This window comes from Camellia sinensis, chromosome 2 (assembly GCF_055761805.1).
Source record: "Camellia sinensis isolate YWXY chromosome 2, ASM5576180v1, whole genome shotgun sequence".
Taxonomy (NCBI): Eukaryota; Viridiplantae; Streptophyta; class Magnoliopsida; order Ericales; family Theaceae; genus Camellia; species Camellia sinensis.
The window spans coordinates 14265399-14275516 of record NC_138962.1 but is presented as its reverse complement, the minus strand read 5'-3'; the positions used below and the strand labels follow the sequence as shown (position 1 = coordinate 14275516).

Here is a 10118-nt window from a genome sequence, read left to right as displayed (position 1 = left end):
CAAAAATCACCACACGGGCTTGACCCATTGTCTCAAATCATTTCTTTTTATACGGTCAAACTTATCGTATGACAAATAAATAATTTGAAATATGTGGAGGGAAAAATAGGGACATAAGATCTTGTGTGGCTAGATGATTGGCCTTACTAATGTCACGCACACAATTTATTAGCCTCTATAGTAAGGTGGTTGAGTAAAAGCCATGGGATATTTTTGAAATTTTAATAATACCATTCACTATTAAAAATTGGACTTTTTGCGACGGTCTCAAACATTGCAAAAGGTCCATATATCGTCGCAAAAGACTTTTGCGACGGAGTAGTGACGGGAAATGGGGGGTGGCGGAAGAGGGCGTGACAAAAAGTATTTGCGACGGTTACAAACCGTCGTGTTCTTGTAACGACGGCTAATCAATGATTTTTGCGACGGTTTAACCTGACACAAAAAAATGGGGAAAAAACTTCACCTTTAGTGACGATATGGGTTGCCATCGCCAAAATTTTTTTAAAGACGGTATTTGTCATCGAAAAAAGTATTATTAGCAACGGTTTAAAACGTCGCAAAAAAAGTAAAATTAAATTAATATCATATTTGCAACAGTTTAAACCGTCGCTAAAGATGGCACTAATATATATATATATATATGCAACAGGTTAACCCGTCGCTAATAAAATGTAAGGAAATGATAATTACATTAGCCACGGTTTATTACTGTTGCAAAATAATTATTTTCATAAAATAAATATATATTTTATTAATTAATTCCCTATACAAATTATTAATATTTTCTAAAATAAAATACATCCACATCCACATTCACATTCACATTCACAAAATCATATATATGAATAATAATATATATATATGTACTATGTAACAATACAGTGTCAATCAAACATTCCTTACAAAAATATATAAAACATCCTCCAACAATATTAATAATTTTTGATAATTCAAGAACTCAAATTTGTATTTAAAACAAAACAAAAGTATTGACAGTACAAATAAAAAAAACCTATATATTATAGCTTGTTTTAGTATCAACAATAAGCTCCAATATTGATATGTGAAGATATCATCATGTACTCAAAAGATAGCATTTGCAAAAAGAAAAAGAAAAAGAATTAATTATTTACAATATAATTAATTTCAACCTTAAAAAAAATGTAAAACATTTGATATTTATTTCAATAAATAAGATTATAACATATATATGAATCGAACACCACACAATGTATCTTCTAACAACTTCTCTAACTATTTTTATACCTCGGGATGGTGTTTCCAAACCAGTAGCTTTTTCGCCCCTGGAATAAAATATAATTTCCCTCATTTATGAGCAAAATGCATTTCTTCTTCTTTAAAAGATCATCCAAGAAAAAGTACATCATAAATTCTAGCAGATTTTTATAATAAAAAAAAATTTGTTGAAAAATAAACTCATACCTAGTAAGGTCTTGTGCAAGTTTGATTAGTTACTGCTCTGAATCAAAGAATATTACCCAACAAGCATAGACCACTTCCACAAACTCCCGAGTATAAGCCTTACACAAAAAATAGTAGATAAGCAATGGTTATCGTGCAAAAACTAACTACAGGATTTAAGAACGTAAAATAAAAAATCTAACATGAGCACTTGCTATAAGAACTAACAAGAAAGAGTACATGCTTCAGGGAAAAAGAAAAAAAAAATTGGTAGAACAACAGTACCAGCTGGCTCCTATTTCTGAAATTAAGTTCTTTTTGCATAATAAAAGCACGGTTAGAAATTGAAACAAAGTTCATCTCATTAAAATTGCACTAACAGCTAGGAGTGGTTTGATATGATAATACAATTAAATTTAAATGTAATCCAAGAAGATACCCATATAAAAAACAAATATAACGTCAGTTTGTGTTCACTTGCCTCAGAAGCAGTAGAAAGCAGAAGGAACTGAGTCGAGGTAATTTCCTTATTTAGAAGGTCTATCATGATCCAATGAAGAATTGCTTACTTCTCTAGAATCAAATTCAAAAAATACACTAATGAGTTTTTTTTGTGTATTACATTAGAGTGTTACAATAAGAAATTTTTTTGTGCGTTACTTTAGAGTGTTACACTAGTTTGTTTGCTTTGAGGAATTATTTTATGGGACTGGACTATTAGTTCATGTAGACTAATAGTCCATTGTTTGGTTCAATTTTTTTGCTCCGGATTAATAGTCCCTCCGGACTATTAGTCTTTCATATGAGAGATTATTGTATCTTAGGGGGAGGGGTGGGATTATTTCCATAGGATTGGTATCTCATGGGATTAATGTGTGAAATCTCCATTTTACCTTCATGCTATTACTTAATCAACAATTGAAAAAGGGTAAAATAGTCTTTTGGACACTTGTAAATTAATTTTTTAGTGTTGTTAATTTAAAATTATATATTAAATAAAAATTATAAATTATAAATTTAATTTAATTTAATTTAATTAAAAATAGTAAATTAAAAATTATGGCCTTATAATTTTTTTAGTGTTGTTAAAAAATTAAATTTATATATTAAATAAAAAAAATTTTAGTGTTGTTAATTTAAAATTATATATTAAATTATAAATTATAAATTATAAATTTAATTTAATTAAAAATAATAAATTAAAAATTATGGTCATATAAATTAAATTTTTTTAGTGCCGTTAAAAAATTAAATTTATATATTAAATAAAATTATTTTTTTAGTGTTGTTAATTTAAAATTATATATTAAATAAAAAATATAAATTATAAATTTAATTTAATTGAAAATAATAAATTAAAAATTATGGCCTTATAAATTAAAAAAATTTAGTGTTGTTAAATTATAGATTACAAATTTAAAATTATATATTAAACAAAAATTATAAATTACAAGGGTAAAATAGTCTTTTGAACATTTCTTTATCCAGTTCGTCCAACCAAACATTGAATTTACTAAAAATAGTCTAATCCAAACATCTAATCCCATGAACTGTTCTAACTTTTCAAGGAGTTTTTCCTTCAAGCTGTCAACCTGTCAATACATGGCCAAACTGTCATGGTATATGCATCAATACATCAGTCACAAGCATGGTTGTTTAATCTTTCTGAATATAATTGCATTCCAAATAATTTGAGTGAACAAACAGAATTCTAATATTTAGCCCACAAACCCTGAATTTGTAAGAAATAAATTTGGTTTGTTTTTCAGAAAAATTTTTGGAAAAAATTCTCTACAAACAAATTTTCAAGAGTAATCAAACCAAACAAATTTTTTCAAAAAAAATCTCAAAATTTTGTTTGGTTACCTACTTTCCAAAATTACTCTCTCATACACATCAAATCAATCACTTTTTTTAAAACTCTCTCCCCAAAATAATTTTCCAAAATCATTTCTGAAAAAAGACAAACCAAACAAGTTTTCGTACTTTTTATCTCAAAAATACTCTACAAACACAAACCAAACACACCCAAAGTTTCCAACTTAATAATATGTAGAATTATATTTTTCACTTTTAATATTTAGCAATATTTATTAAGGCTATTTTGTAATACAATGACGGACAGAATGACTAGATTCCTTAAAAGAATAAAACATGTAAAGCAAGTAATAATTAAGTTTGACAAAACTTAAAAATAGTTTTAACACAAATCCAGAAATCCAATTGCATAAGAAGCATTGTAGCCTCAGCACTCAACTGTATAGAGTTGTGGCAAATAAACAGTTACATTAGAGACATTTCAAAAACTAAGCCCAAATCCAAAACCAAAATACAAACTCCATAGGGTCCGGAAATGAGTATCAAAGGCACCTTGACCTTTTGGAGTATGACATTTGGAAAAAAAAAAAATTAAAAGCAAAAGCTTAGTACAATAAAAACAGAATAATAAAAAATTATGATAGGATATAATACTAAGACAAAACAAGAACATTGGCCAATCATAACAAAAAAAAAAAAAAAACTCCTGCTGCAAATTGAACTTACCTGAACAACTTTCTATAGAAATAAGTTCATTTGAAATGTCTTAAAAGTTTTCACATCATATCATATTTTAAATATCACTTCTACCACTTAAAGTGAAAGTTGACTCTTTGAAATATATAAAGATTTTATCACACATCTTAAGATAATTTTGTTTGAGATATATAGCAACAAGTCTGCAAAACAATTTCAAAAGTAGGATGCAAATTGTACCATATATGTTCTCCTCTATCTCAATTACACGCTTATTTAACAAATTGAAAGATCAAGGTATGCAAGAGGCGAAAATTAAAGACTTACCGTGTTTGATGATCGATCAGTAGCTTTTCTATTCCTATAAACAGAATAACCAATTATCTTAGGACTAAACCAATTAATAATGCCCATTCCATATTAGCTTTATTCCTCTAGGTGTGATCAACCTATTTGGAATTTAAACTCTGATGAGGAGTTCACTATCAACTCTGCCTGGAATCATTGGAGGAATAAGTATGATAAAGTTGCTTGGCATAAGCTCATCTGGGGTCCTCATATGATACCTAGAGTCAACTTCAATGTTTGGATAGCTTCTCATGATAGATTGAATACTGGTGATAGATTGAGTCTTTTTGACTTGACCTCTACTTCAATCTGCCCTCTCTGTCAGTATCCTGATGAGAGTCATTCCCACCTGTTCTTTAATTGTTTATTTTCTACTAGGATCTGGAATGCTCTCAAAGCCAAGTGCAATGTGAACTGGCCTAATCTTCACTGGCCTGATGTTATTAACTTTGCTACCAAAGAGACTAAAGGCAAATCTCCGAGATCAATTATCCTTAAATTGTCCTTGTTGTGCTCTGTCTATCATATATGGCTTGAAAGGAATAATAGAATCTTTAATAAAGAATACAAACCTGAAGAGGTGGTTATTAAATCTATTATTCAAATGATTAGAGGTAGACTTTTGTCTATTAACAACTTGCCAAGATCAACCAGTGATGACTAGTTCATTGTTCAGTGGAATCTACCTGAGTCTGTTTTGAAGCCCCATATCATCAAGAATGGGAGGGATGTTGAGTGATATGAGTTCAATATAAGAGAGATGAGTGAAGGAAAGCAAAAAAGTGTGTTTTTCTAATTGTTTGCTAATCTATGCAGCAGTATAAGGAGCTAAACAACAATTTGATAAGGGTTGAGTAAAGTGAGAAACACATTTAAAATGTCATGCATTCAAACATTTGAGTGAAAATTCTATGGGTTGAGTGGATTCAGGCTTTATATGAGTGATTTTTATATGTAGGGTAAGAAAGCTGTAACAGAGAGATATGAGATTTTATATTGTGGGTCGAGTGCAGTGAGCCCATATATTGTGTGCTTTAGCCTGGTGCTGTTATGTGATTTGTATTACCTATTTCTTGGTAATACTTATTTCATACTTCATTATTGGTAGGTTATATTGATTACATCTAGCTTGCAAATGCATCCAGGAGATTGCTGCTGCCATGTGTTGGATGCACTTGTAAGACTGCTGCCAGTGAAGGCTGGTGACTTGGAGGAATCTTGGATGATTGTTGGCTTAGTGTGGTGGATCGGAGGTGGCTGCATCTTGCTCCTATCCAAAGGAATTGAGGCTTGTTGGTGGCAGCAGCTTGCGCCCTGTCATGCTCTCTGTCTTAGTTTATTGTATAGTTGTTATTACTTTTTGAACCATCTTTTGAAGACTGATGTAAATACTAGTTTATTAGTGTTATGGCCTACTCCTACGGGCTATGTAGAAGACTCATTATGTTTTGGTTTTGGGATAGTAGATAGTGGGCTGTTGAACATGTTTTTTAATATGTGCTGCCTTGATGAAGTTATGGTGGGTACAAGTGAAGCAATTTTTGTCAGACCATACCATGCCCAGATTGTGTTAATAGGGAGCTTCTTGACTGCCAATGCTTGGATTACTATTGTTCAGGACCCCTATTCTATCAGGATATGGCTGCTGAACATCTTAGCTCTATATATAATTATTATGGATTAGGGCAGTTTTGTATATCATTTGAGGGCAGGTTAGATAGTTGTTAGTTTTTGTGTAACTCTTTATAGTTGTGGTAAGGCCTGGGGCATGCCCCTTGTAATTTTGTATATTCTCTAGTATTCACCAAAAAAGAAAAGAAAAAAAAAACTCACATGTCTAAATTCACCATACTTGAGCTCAAATGAGCAAAAGTTTGACAGCACAACAATTCACAATCAACTTGGCCAAAACCTTTTCAAGTAATTCACATCGGTACCCCCTACATTTTCATAATCTGATTGTTCAAAATAAATGGCTAATATGGTTTCACATGGATTATGTAATTAGGGAACAATTCAAAGTTAGAACAGTAACGAAGACAGAGATTATCAAGAAAACAAGGAATGCAATCTGGTTGCTAGAAAAATACACCATGAGGGCATAAACTCATTATCAATATCGTGCCAGGCTTCATGCACCTACTAACTAAGAATCTCAGGGCTTTTATGAACTTACCTGAACAACTTTCTATAGAAAACATGAGTTGTTCCTATAATTGAACTTCAATATCTTGCTATAATCAATGTCCTTCATTATTCCTGTAATTTGATCATAAGAGCAGTTAAAATGTAAGTTCCAGAAAATTCAAGAAATGGCAAAGAACTTGCTCACAGCTAAATCATCGTACCCAGACATACTCCTCCACTTAAGCCACCACAATATCATAATAAAACAAAAATAATAATAATAATAATAATAATAATAATAATAATAATAATAAACAAAAAATAAAAAATAAAATGCACCATTAGCTATAAGTTTGATGCTTTGGTTTGCCTTTTAGATGTCGTCTTATTAGTCATTTGTCGCAAATTTGACGCAATCAAGAGCAGTCTCATACCTGAATCACTGTTGAAGGCTTGAAAATAAACTTGGTGAAAAACCTCCTGTTGGCACTAAATGAAAAGAATACCAAAGCCGAAGAAAACTTTTAAATCATCAGAAGTCTCCTTAAAGAGCTATGATATATATAGCTCAATATTATACAAATATAAGAAAAGGGATCAAAAACCTCACTAAATAATCCAAACTCTAATCTTAACTCTGTAGCATGATATAAATAACAAGACAAGCATGACAGTAACAATTTATCTATAATATCGATACACCAAGATTATTAGTTTTCAAGCTAGAATTTTAGAATTCTATGCATTCTAAGTTGAGTTAGTTTAGAAGTGCAATCCAACTAATTTAGTTGCTTGGGAACTTCTATCTATTTTGGTAATATTAGCGGTGGAAAATGTTTACAAGCTTTGCCTATGCTCTTAATTATCATTTATAAAGAGGACCCCTAATGGCCAAGGATCATCCTGTGCCCGCAAATCTCTCTGTCTCCCTATCCCAAAACACTTGCAACTATTGAATTATGTGAGAATCTTAAATAACAAGAATCTTGATGTATAACTCAACACCTATGAGTGTTTTGGGACAAGGGAACAGAGGATCCCACATTGTCCCTTATTGTCATAAGACATTACAGTTCTTGATTTTCTTGATGAATGACTCTAGACCTTTCCATTGATCCAATAGTGGCTCTCGATCAAGCCATTGAGTAGATTATTTTTCCCAATCTTTATATCTGAAATCTTTAAAAGTGCTGACTTTATTCTCCCATTAAATCGTTCATAGCCCTTTACATTAACAAAATCAATGCACAAACCAAGCTCTAATAGCTTCTTTTGTCTTTTTTCTTTTCCCTTTTTTTTTCTAGATCTAAATTTAAATCTAAATCCATTTCCCTTTGTTGATACACAATACCCGCTCCCTACGATTGCTCTAAAAACAATTCTGCGGAGCACGATGTCAAACTCCATAAAAGACAAAAGTGAAACACTCTATAACACCAATTAATTTTAGGAGAGATAATAAAACTCGATCCAACACCCTTAATTTAACTACTTAATTCACCACTTCATTGCAGTTCAGCCCCAAAGATCAAGAAGCATAAATGTATGCATCAATATCTTGGGTTTGACAAGTAAGCATATAACCAATCAACTCTTAGGCCCTAAAGCAACTTTTTCAAATTAAAAAGTTACCAGCTAAGAAAAATTCCAATCTATGGACCACAAATTTATATGAAGCTTCTTGGAACTCAATAATTCATACTCCTACCATGAGCACCCAACAATTTCCAAGCATGTGAATAACATTTGGCATAAATAGCATGGAAATAAACACCAGACACTTCGCACAAAAAACAGACATACAACAACATGGAAATGCAGATATCGAAAATTCTACAAGTAGGAAACCGAGACAGCAAGGGTACAAAAATCATAAATACATGTTTACACATATACAGATATATAGATTATTTACTTCTTATACATGTACATGTCTTCATATATTTACAGTGACCTTGATGAGCATTTATACTGCAATAAACCAACACAACAAGAAAGAGATATGGATGGAATTAAAACCAAACAAATATTGCCATCATGAAATTCCCAAAAAAAATTCTATTCAAGTTGTAAGAACAAAGCTTCCCTTGCAATCAGAACCTTCATAACTTTGATTGAACAGTATCACCTTGAAAAATTGATGGGAAGAAAGAGAATACGAAACTGAGATTGTAGACGGTGGTGCTCACGTCAGCATCACTTGGTGAAATGGGAGACTGTTTTGCTCCCATTACCAACTAAGGTCAGCAAATATAACTCAAAAATCATCAAAATTCAAAAAAAAATGAAAAACAAAATAGTTGCAAAAATCAATTGGAAGTGAATACCATTTTTCTCACAAATCAATCAAATTGAGAGTGATCAAACCCTAAATTTCCTTCAAAAGCACAATGTAGGCGAACCCATTGATTCTTTCCAATATACCCACAATGTGAATAACCTACAAGATCCAATTTTTGCCCCCAAAATCGATAAACTCGCACCAAAGACGACTCTCTCTATATCTTCCTCGCTTTTCCTCGGGATTTTCTCTCTGGAAACGGTAATGGAAATGGAAAATGAAGGTAATGATGGGGTCTAGAAACACATTGGAATTGTTACAGAGCCTTTAACCTCTGAGAGAAACCAAAAAACAACGAGAAAACCTTCTGTAACTTTTTTCCCTCCTCAGCCCCAATTTTCTCTCTTTCTCTCTCTAGATTCTCTCTCTACGCTTCGGGAGTTCCTTGCTTCCTCGTTCTCTATCACGAAAACACTCGACACGAACGAACGAACGAACGATCGCGTAAAGGTGAGAGAGGCCGTTAATTTTTGTATTTCGGATTTGCCTCTGATGTTTTCCGTAACTGCGAGTGTTGCCATCAGGCGCTGCTGGTTTGCGATGGTGATATCAATGGCAGTGGTGGTCGTGTGCTCCTATACCGATAGTGGTGGAGCGAGAGAGAGGAGGAGGAGGGCGTGACGGAGACAGAGGCGTGATAGAGAAAAAAACAAGAAGCGCTTTTTTTTTTTGGTCTATTAGCCACGACACAACGAAGGCCATGCCAAAAAAAAAATCTTTTGCGACGGGAAAAAAGTCATCTCAAAAAAATAGGCTTTTACGACGACTAATAATTTGCCATCACAAAAACCATCCAACATATCCTTCCATCTTTTTGAGATAGGAATTGCTGTCGCAAAAAGCGACTATTGGCGACGGGGTATTAACTGTCGCAAAAGAGTGCTTTTTGTGACGATTAATATACCGTCGCAAAAAACTCCGTGTCTTATACCCACTTTTCTAGTAGTGATTGTATGGCATACTTCTTATAACTGTGATGTTAATAATATATTTGTAACGAGTTGAATCAAATTAAATTTATTTATTTATTTATTTATTATTTTTTTGGGTATCTGTTAAATAATATTCTTAATTTGTTTGTGGGTTCGGGCATTGACTCGAGTTGAGTTGGTATGAATTTACAAATCCTTTGAATTGTGTAGTTTTATAATAGCTCTAGTGTCGTGAACCATTCTATTTAAATTGATAAAAACAAATTATATTACGTCTCGATTTCAACTTCGTAAGGCCCGTTTGGCAAAATTTTTAAATTTTTATTTTTTGTTTTTTGTTTTAATTATTCTTAGATCTTGAGTATTGAATAATACATAATTTTAGGTTACGTTTGGTAGAGTCTTGTAAATATGATTTGAAAGTATGAGTT

At 31.9% G+C, this 10118-nt stretch overlaps 1 long non-coding RNA gene across 2 annotated transcripts; it reads right to left on the bottom strand.

Moving 5' to 3' along the window:
* Positions 1 to 1059: 1059 nt before the first annotated feature.
* LOC114298885 (uncharacterized) lies at positions 1060 to 9424 on the bottom strand. 2 transcript variants are annotated; one of them, XR_003642130.2, is made up of 3 exons: positions 6464 to 9424; positions 1447 to 1544; positions 1060 to 1307 (listed from the first exon to the last, which is right to left on the bottom strand). It is a non-coding gene; the product is annotated as an uncharacterized LOC114298885 (long non-coding RNA). The 2 variants fall into 2 exon arrangements; XR_014360615.1 differs by having other exon boundaries at positions 1447 to 9424.
* Between the last annotated feature and the right edge of the window lie 694 nt (positions 9425 to 10118).